We start from the raw sequence: 7,707 nt of genomic DNA, 5'->3' as shown, positions 1-7,707 counted from the left end.
CCTAGATCACTAGCTATGCCCCCTAAATGACTACTTAGTGACAAAGGAGGTGGGGGTGCAAAGACAACTAGGAGGTTTGCCTAGAAACAACCACCCTTTAAAAAGTGCATATTAGCTCACTGATCGAGCGCCCTTGCGCTAAAGATGAACGGGGCTAAGCGATCTGCCGAAGCTGTGGGATGTCAAAATGCATCGGTAGGGGAGTGTTCCGCCGTTGAGGGAAGCAATCGTGAAAGCGGGGATCAACAAAGCGGAAGTGAGAATGTCGGCTTGAGTAACAAAAATATTGGTGAGAATTTAATGCCCCGAAAACTCAAGGTTTCCCCCGCAAGGTTTGTCCACGGAGGGTGAGTCAGAGCCTAAGATCAGGCCGAAAGGCATAGTCAATGGATAACAGGTCAATATTCCTGTACTACCCCTTGTTGGATGGAGGGACGGAGGAGGCTAGGTTTGCTGAAAGATGGTTATAGGTTTAAGGACACAAGGTGACTCTGCTTTTTCATGGTAAGAAGGGGTAGAGAATGACTCGAGCTGAGGTTCAAGTACCAAGCACTGTAGCACTGAAGTATGAGCCCCGTGAACTAGCAATTGCTTCTCCACAAGGCTCGTACCAAGCGCTACAGTGCTGAAGTATGTAACCCATGCCATAATCCCAAGAAAAGCTCAAACGACCTTCAACAAAAGGGTACCTGTACCCAAAACCGACACACGTGGGTAGGTAGAGAATACCTAGGGGCGCGAGACAACTCTCTCTAAGGAACTCGACAAAATAGTCCCGTAACTTTGGGAGAAGTTGTGCCCCCATGCAAAAGGGGGTCGTAGTGACTAGGCCTGGGCAACTATTTACCAAAAACACAGGTCTCCGCAAAGTCATAAGACCATGTATGGGGGTTGACGTCTGCTCAGTGCCGGAAGGTCAAGGAAGTTGGTGAACTGATGACAGGGAAGCCGGTGACCAAAGCCTCGATGAACAGAGACCGTAACTATAATGGTCCTAAGGTAGACAAATTCCTTATCGGGTAAGTTTCGACCCGCATGAAAGGCATAACAATTTGGGCACTGTCTCGGAGAGAGGCTCGGTGAATAGACATGTCTGTGAAGATGCGGACTACATGCACCTGGATAGAAAGACCCTATGAAGCTTTACCGTTCCCTAGGATTAGCTTTGGGCCTTTCCTGCGCAGCTTAGGAGGAAGGCGAAGAAGGCCCCCTTCTGGGAGGCCCAATCCATCAGTGAGATACCACTCTGGAAGAGCTCAGATTCTAAACTTGTGTCAGACCTGTGAGCCAAGGGACAGTCTGAGGTAGATAGTTTCTATGGGGCGTAGGACTCCCAAAAGGTAACATAGGCATGCAAAGGTTTCCTCGGGCCAGACAGACATTGGTCCTCAAGTGCAAAGGCAGAAGGGAGCTTGACTGCAAGACTCACCTATCGAGTAGAGAAGAAAGTCGGCCTTAGTGATCCGACGATGCTGAGTGGAAGGGTTGTCGCTCAATGGATAAAAGTTACTCTAGGGATAACAGGCTGATCTTCCCCAAGAGTCCACATTGACGGGAAGGTTTGGCACCTCGATGTCAGCTCTTCACCACCTAGAGCTCTAGGTGGTTCCAAGGGTTGGGCTATTCGCCCATTAATGCGGTACGTGATCTGGGTTCAGAATGTCATGAGATTGTTCGATCCATATCCGGTGTGGGCATTAGAGCATTGAGAGGACCTTTACCTAGTATGATAAAACTGGGAAGGACACACCTCTAGTGTACCAATTCTCGTGCCTACTATAAACGCTGGGTAGCTAAGTGCGGAGAGGATAACTGCTGAAAGCATATAAGTAGTAAGCCCACTCCAAGATGAGTGCTCTCTCCTCTGACTTCCCTAGAGTCTCCAGTAGCACAACCGAGACAGCGACAAGTTCTCCACCCATACGGGGATCAAGAGACATAAGTATGGAAATAGGATAAAGTAGCAGTGAGACGAGCCATTTAAATTGGTGTCAAGTGGAAGTGCAGTGATGTATGCAGCTGAGGCATCCTAACGAATGAACGATTTGAACCTTGTTCCTACATAACCTGATCAAATCGATCAGGAACTTGCCATCTATCTTCATAGTTCAACTCTTTTATGAAAATATGAAATAATCAAAAAGAAAAACTCTGCCCTTCCATCTCTTGGATAAATAGAGAGGGAGGGAAGAGTCCTTTGGTGTCCCTTCCAGTTAAGAATTAGGGCTTCACAATTACTTGGTTCAGAGTCCTTTGGTGTCCCTTTCAGTTAAGAATTAGGGCTTCACAATTACTTGATTCTAATCCTATATGGAAAAATAAACAAATCCTAGATGGAAATATAAAAAAATTCTAAGAAAGCAAATTCTCCCTCTCCATCAAGAGTAATGAATTGGGTTCTGATACAATACAAAAAACAAAAAAAACTAACTAAATTAATCAAACTTGACTGATATTGAGGCAATCAAGAAAGCTGCATAAGTGAATATATAACCCACAGAAAAGTGCGCTAATCCAACCAATCTTGCTTGCACAATGGAAAGAGACATGAGCATATCTCTCCAGCGAATTAAATTAGCCAAAGGTGTGCACTCATGAGCCCATGCTAAAGTCTCAATTAATTCCTGCCAATATCCATGCAAGGGAATTAAGAACATAAATCCAGTAGCCCAAACAAGATGTCCAAATAAGAACATGCAGGCCCATACCGATACATCCCAAAAGGATTATATCCATTGATAAGTTGTGAAGAGTTTAACCATAGGTAATCTCTTAACCATCCCATCAATAAGTGGAGGATTCATTAAATTGTGAAACGTTGCCCTGCCATAATGTGATGTGTTTTTAATGCAATAAAAAGCAACCCATCCAATAGTATTTAACATCAAGAAAACTGCCAAATAAAACGCGTCCCAAGTAGAAATATCACAAGTACCGCCGCGCCTTAGGCCGTCGCAAGGAAAACTATACCCGAAATCCTTTTTATCTGGCATTAATTTGGAACCGCGTGCATCTAAAGCACCCTTTACTAAAATCAATGTAGTTGTATGCAAACCTAGAGCAATAGCATGATGAACCAAGAAATCTCCAAGTCCTATTGTTAAGAAAAACAAATTACTATTCTCATTAACAACATTCAACCATCCGGGCAACCATATGCTTCAACCTGCATTGAAAGCGGGGCCATTCATTGAAGATAAGAGTATATCGAACCCATATGTCGTCTTACTATGCGCAGATTGTATCCATTGGAAAAATATGGGTTCGATCAAGATTTGCTTTTCTGGAGTACCAAAAGCAAGCATGACATCATTATGGAGGCCCAAGGAATGGAATCCTAGGAAGAGGCTAGCCCAACTTAAATGAGATATGATAGCTTCTTTATGGTCAACATTCTTGTCAATACATTATCTTCATTATGTTCTAGATTGTAATCCCTAATGAAAAAATAGCTCCATGAGCAGAAGCCCCTGTCATGATGAACCCTGCAAGGTATTGGTGATGAGTATATAAAGCAGCTTAAGTAGTAAAGTCTTGTGCTATGAATGCATAAGTAGGTAAAGAGTACATATGTTGAGCTACTAAGGAAGTAATAACCCCTAAGGAAGCTAGAGAAAGACCTAATTGAAAATGAATCAAATTATTAATTGTATCATAAAGGCCTTTATGCGCATGTCCTCATCGACCCCCTGGAGGAGTATGTGTTTCTGAAAGATCTTTGATATTGTGCCCAATTCCAAAGTTAGTTCGATACATATGACCAGCAATGAGAAAAATAAATGCAATAGCTAAGTGATGATGAGCAATATTGGTTAGCCACAAATTTTGTGTTTGTGGGTGGAATCCCCCAAGATGGGTTAAAATGGCAGTTCCCGCTCCTTGAGTGCTACCAAATAAATGATTACTCGAATCAGGGTTTTGGGCATAAAAATTCCACTGACCCGTCAGATAGGGACCCAGCCCTCGGGGATAGGGTAATACATCTAAAAAATTACTCCATCGAACGTACTCCCCCTGGATCTAGGAATAGTGACATGAACTAAATGTCCTGTCCAAGCTAAAGAACTTACCCTGAAAAGTCCTAACAAATGATGATTGAGATGAGATTCCACGTTTTTGAACCACGAAATGCTTGGTGTCCATTTGGGTTGTAGATGTAACCAACCCCCTATTAAGGATAGCGTAGAAAGAAATAATAGAAAAGAGCTCCAGTATAAAGAACTTCATTGGTGCGCAATCCAATTTGTATGCCACCACTGATAAACCCCAGAATATTCAATATTCACTAGACCAGTAGCACCTCCTCGAGTAAAGGCTTCCATAGCAGGTTGACCAAAATGAGGATCCCAAATCGCATGAGCAATAGGCCTTACGTGTAAAGGATCCTATATCCATGATTCAAAATTTCATTGCCAAGCTACATGAAATAGATTTCCATACGTCCATAGAAAGATTATTGCTAATTGCCCAAAGTGAGAAGCAAAAATGTTCTGATAAAGATGTTCCTCAATAACATCATCATGACTTTCGAAATCATGTGCGGTAGCAATACCAAACCTAATACGACGAGTAGTGGGGTCTTGAGCTAAGCATTGGCTAATCCTGGGAAATCTTAATTCCATAATGCCTTTCAAATCCTCCTAGCTACTATTCTACTACAATAATTCTCGCTAAGAAGAATCCCCATGTTGTGGCAATTCCACCTAGAAGGTAATGGGTTACTCCTACAACACGTCCTTGTATAATGCTCAAGGGTCTAGGCTGAGTAGCAGGAGCAACTTTTAATTTGTTATGAACCCAAATGATAGATTCAATGAATTCTTGTCAATAACCGTGGCCGATGAATAAAAACATTAAACTGAAAGCCCAGGCAAAATGAGCACCTAAGAAAAAAAAGACCATATGTAGATAATGAAGAACCAAAGACTGAATTACTTGGGATGCTTGTGCCCACAATAAATCCCAGAGCCACCCATTAATCGTAATAGAAGTCTGTGCAAAGTTTGCCCCTATGATATGAGTTACTATCCCTTGATCACTTACAATACCCCAAACATCCGACTGCATTTTCCAACTGAAATGGAAAATGACTACTAAAATTGCATTGTACATACAGAATAGACCTAAGAAAATATGATCCCAGGGGATACTTGACATGTTCCCCCTCGCCCAGACCCGTCGCAAGGGAAGCGAAAACAAAGATTTGTTTTATCAGGTACCAATGGGAACTGCGAGCAAATAAAACACCCTTCAAAAGTATTAATACAGTCACATGGATAATAAATGCGTTAATGTGATTGACTAAAAAAATCTATGGTTCCTAATAGAATAGGTAGCAAAGCAACTTTGCCACCTATAGCTACTAACTCGCCACCTCCCCACGTTAAACTGGTACTTGTTGTTGCACCAGGAGCTATTACACAGGCACATCAGCATGGATATTTTGTACCCATTGAGCAAAGATGGGTTGTAATTGTATGGCGGTATCCGAAAACATATCTTGGGGATGGCCTAAAGCACTCATGGTATCATTATGAATGTACAAGCTAAAACTGTGAAAACCTAGAAATATACATACCCAGTTAAGGTGGGATATGATTGCATCGCGGTGTCTAAGGACGCGATCTAGTAGATCGTTGTATTGAGTAGTTGGATCATAGTCTCTTACCATAAAAATGGCTGCATGTGCAGCACACCGACTATTAAAAATCCACCAATCCACATGTGGTGTGTGAACAAGGAAAGTTGTGTACCATAGTCAGTAGCTAGGTATGGATAGGGGGGCATAGAGTACATATGATAAGCTACAACAATAGTTGTAGAGCTTAGCATAGCTAGGCTAAGAGATCATTGAGCATGCCATGATGTTGTTAGGATTTCATAGAGACCCTTATGTCCTTGTTCTGTAAATGGGCCTTTATGAGCCTCCAAAATATCTTTAAGTCCATGACCAATACCCCAGTTGGTCCTATACATATGACCAGCGATCAGGAAAAGAATAGCAATAGCTAAATGATGGTTTGCAATATCGCTCAACCATAGGCCACCAGTTATTAGATCTAGTCCTTTGTGAAAACTAAGAAATTCTGCGTATTTGGACCAATTCAAGGTGAAAAAAGGGGTTGCTCCTTCGGCAAAACTAGGATAAAGTTGGGCGAAAAGGTCACAATTCGAGATAAATTCATGAGGAAGTGGTATCTCTTAGGATAAACCCCAGCATCGAGAAATTGGTTAATTGGTAAAGATACATGGATTTGGTGTCCCGCCCAAGAAAGAGACCCAAGTCCTAATAACCCCGCTAAGTGGTGATTCAACATGGATACTACATCTTGGAACCAGGCCAATTTGGGAGCGGCTTTGTGATAATGGAACCAACCATAAAAAAGCATTAACGATGCAAAAATCAATGCACTGACTGCGGTACAATAGAGTTGTAATTCACTAGTTATTCCAGATGCTCGCCAAATCTAAAAGAACCTGGAGGTTATTTGGATTCCTTGAAAACTCCACCTACATCACCATTCAAAATTTCTTGCCCTACTATTGGCCAAACTACTTGAGCATTGGGTCCAATGTGAGTAGAATCGCTTAGCCATGCTTCATAATTGGAAAAATGGGCACCGTGGAAGTACATGCCACTCAACCAAAGAAAGATAATGGAGAGTTGACCGAAATGAGCACTAAAGATTTTTCGAGAGATCTCCTCCAAATCACCGGTATGATTATCGAAATCATGAGCATCACCATGTAGGTTCTAGATCCAAGTGGTAGTATTAGGGCCCTTAGCTATTGTTCTTGAAAAATGCCCGATCTGGCCCATTCCTCAAAAGATGTTTTTACAAAGATCCCTATCCACAACAATTTAACTTCTGGTTCTAGCAAACGAATAATCATTAAGTCCTCTTTCCGAACAAGACATACAAAGAGACTCGCCAACTGTCTTTTTAGTGAATCTTTGAAAGATAGATATTATGATTTGTCCTTTTCTTTTCTATCTACCGTCCTTCTTTTTTTTAAGTTGTTCACTGGAACAATTATATATTGAAGTCAATCCGAGGCAAGTGTTCAGATCTATTATGACATAAGGATTAGGTGCCTAACAGATGTTGGTTATCCTAGAAAATTATTTCCCGATGTAACAAAAAAAATCTTTTTTCATGTTTCCATTTAAGAAGCTAGTGTATTTTTTTAGGGTATAAGCCCCTATCTACATTGACTTTCCTTGAGTGAGCATAATATCTATTTTTTATTCGGTTCCAAATTCCAAGACAACTCATTAGAATTATTAATAAGATCGTCCTGATATGTTAAGTAGGAATATTTTGATTGCCCCTTTTATTTTATTAGCTTTATTACTTCTGTTCTAGAGCCTGTTCCTATTGTTTATCCTTATGAAATATGATATAAAATCGAATGTAGAAGAAAGGGATATAATGAAATTCTAGATTCGATCTTCCTACCTAAATTATTTGATTAATGGATCAACAACCAAGCCCACCTATTTTATGAAAATGGAGAGTGGTCTTATTCATTCAAAGCGCTCCTTAATCTTCAACAGTTTTGTGCTTCAATATAATTTCCCGGAGTAAGCGCTATAGCTTGTTTCTCATACTCAACAACTTGATCAAACCAAGCTTCCACAATTTCCGAATCACCCTGTAGAATGGCCTGTTCTCCTTGGTCGGAATAGACAGTTCCTTCCCCTAG

General features: G+C 41.2%; 2 pseudogenes; both read right to left on the bottom strand.

The window, feature by feature from the left end:
- Positions 1-2,435: 2,435 nt before the first annotated feature.
- Positions 2,436-4,818, bottom strand: LOC133900170 (photosystem I P700 chlorophyll a apoprotein A2-like; annotated as a pseudogene).
- Positions 4,811-6,894, bottom strand: LOC133900169 (photosystem I P700 chlorophyll a apoprotein A1-like; annotated as a pseudogene).
- Positions 6,895-7,707: the final 813 nt, after the last annotated feature.

Source organism: Phragmites australis, chromosome 19 (genome assembly GCF_958298935.1).
Source record: "Phragmites australis chromosome 19, lpPhrAust1.1, whole genome shotgun sequence".
NCBI lineage: Eukaryota > Viridiplantae > Streptophyta > Magnoliopsida > Poales > Poaceae > Phragmites > Phragmites australis.
This window is presented reverse-complemented; position numbering and strand designations above follow the sequence as displayed.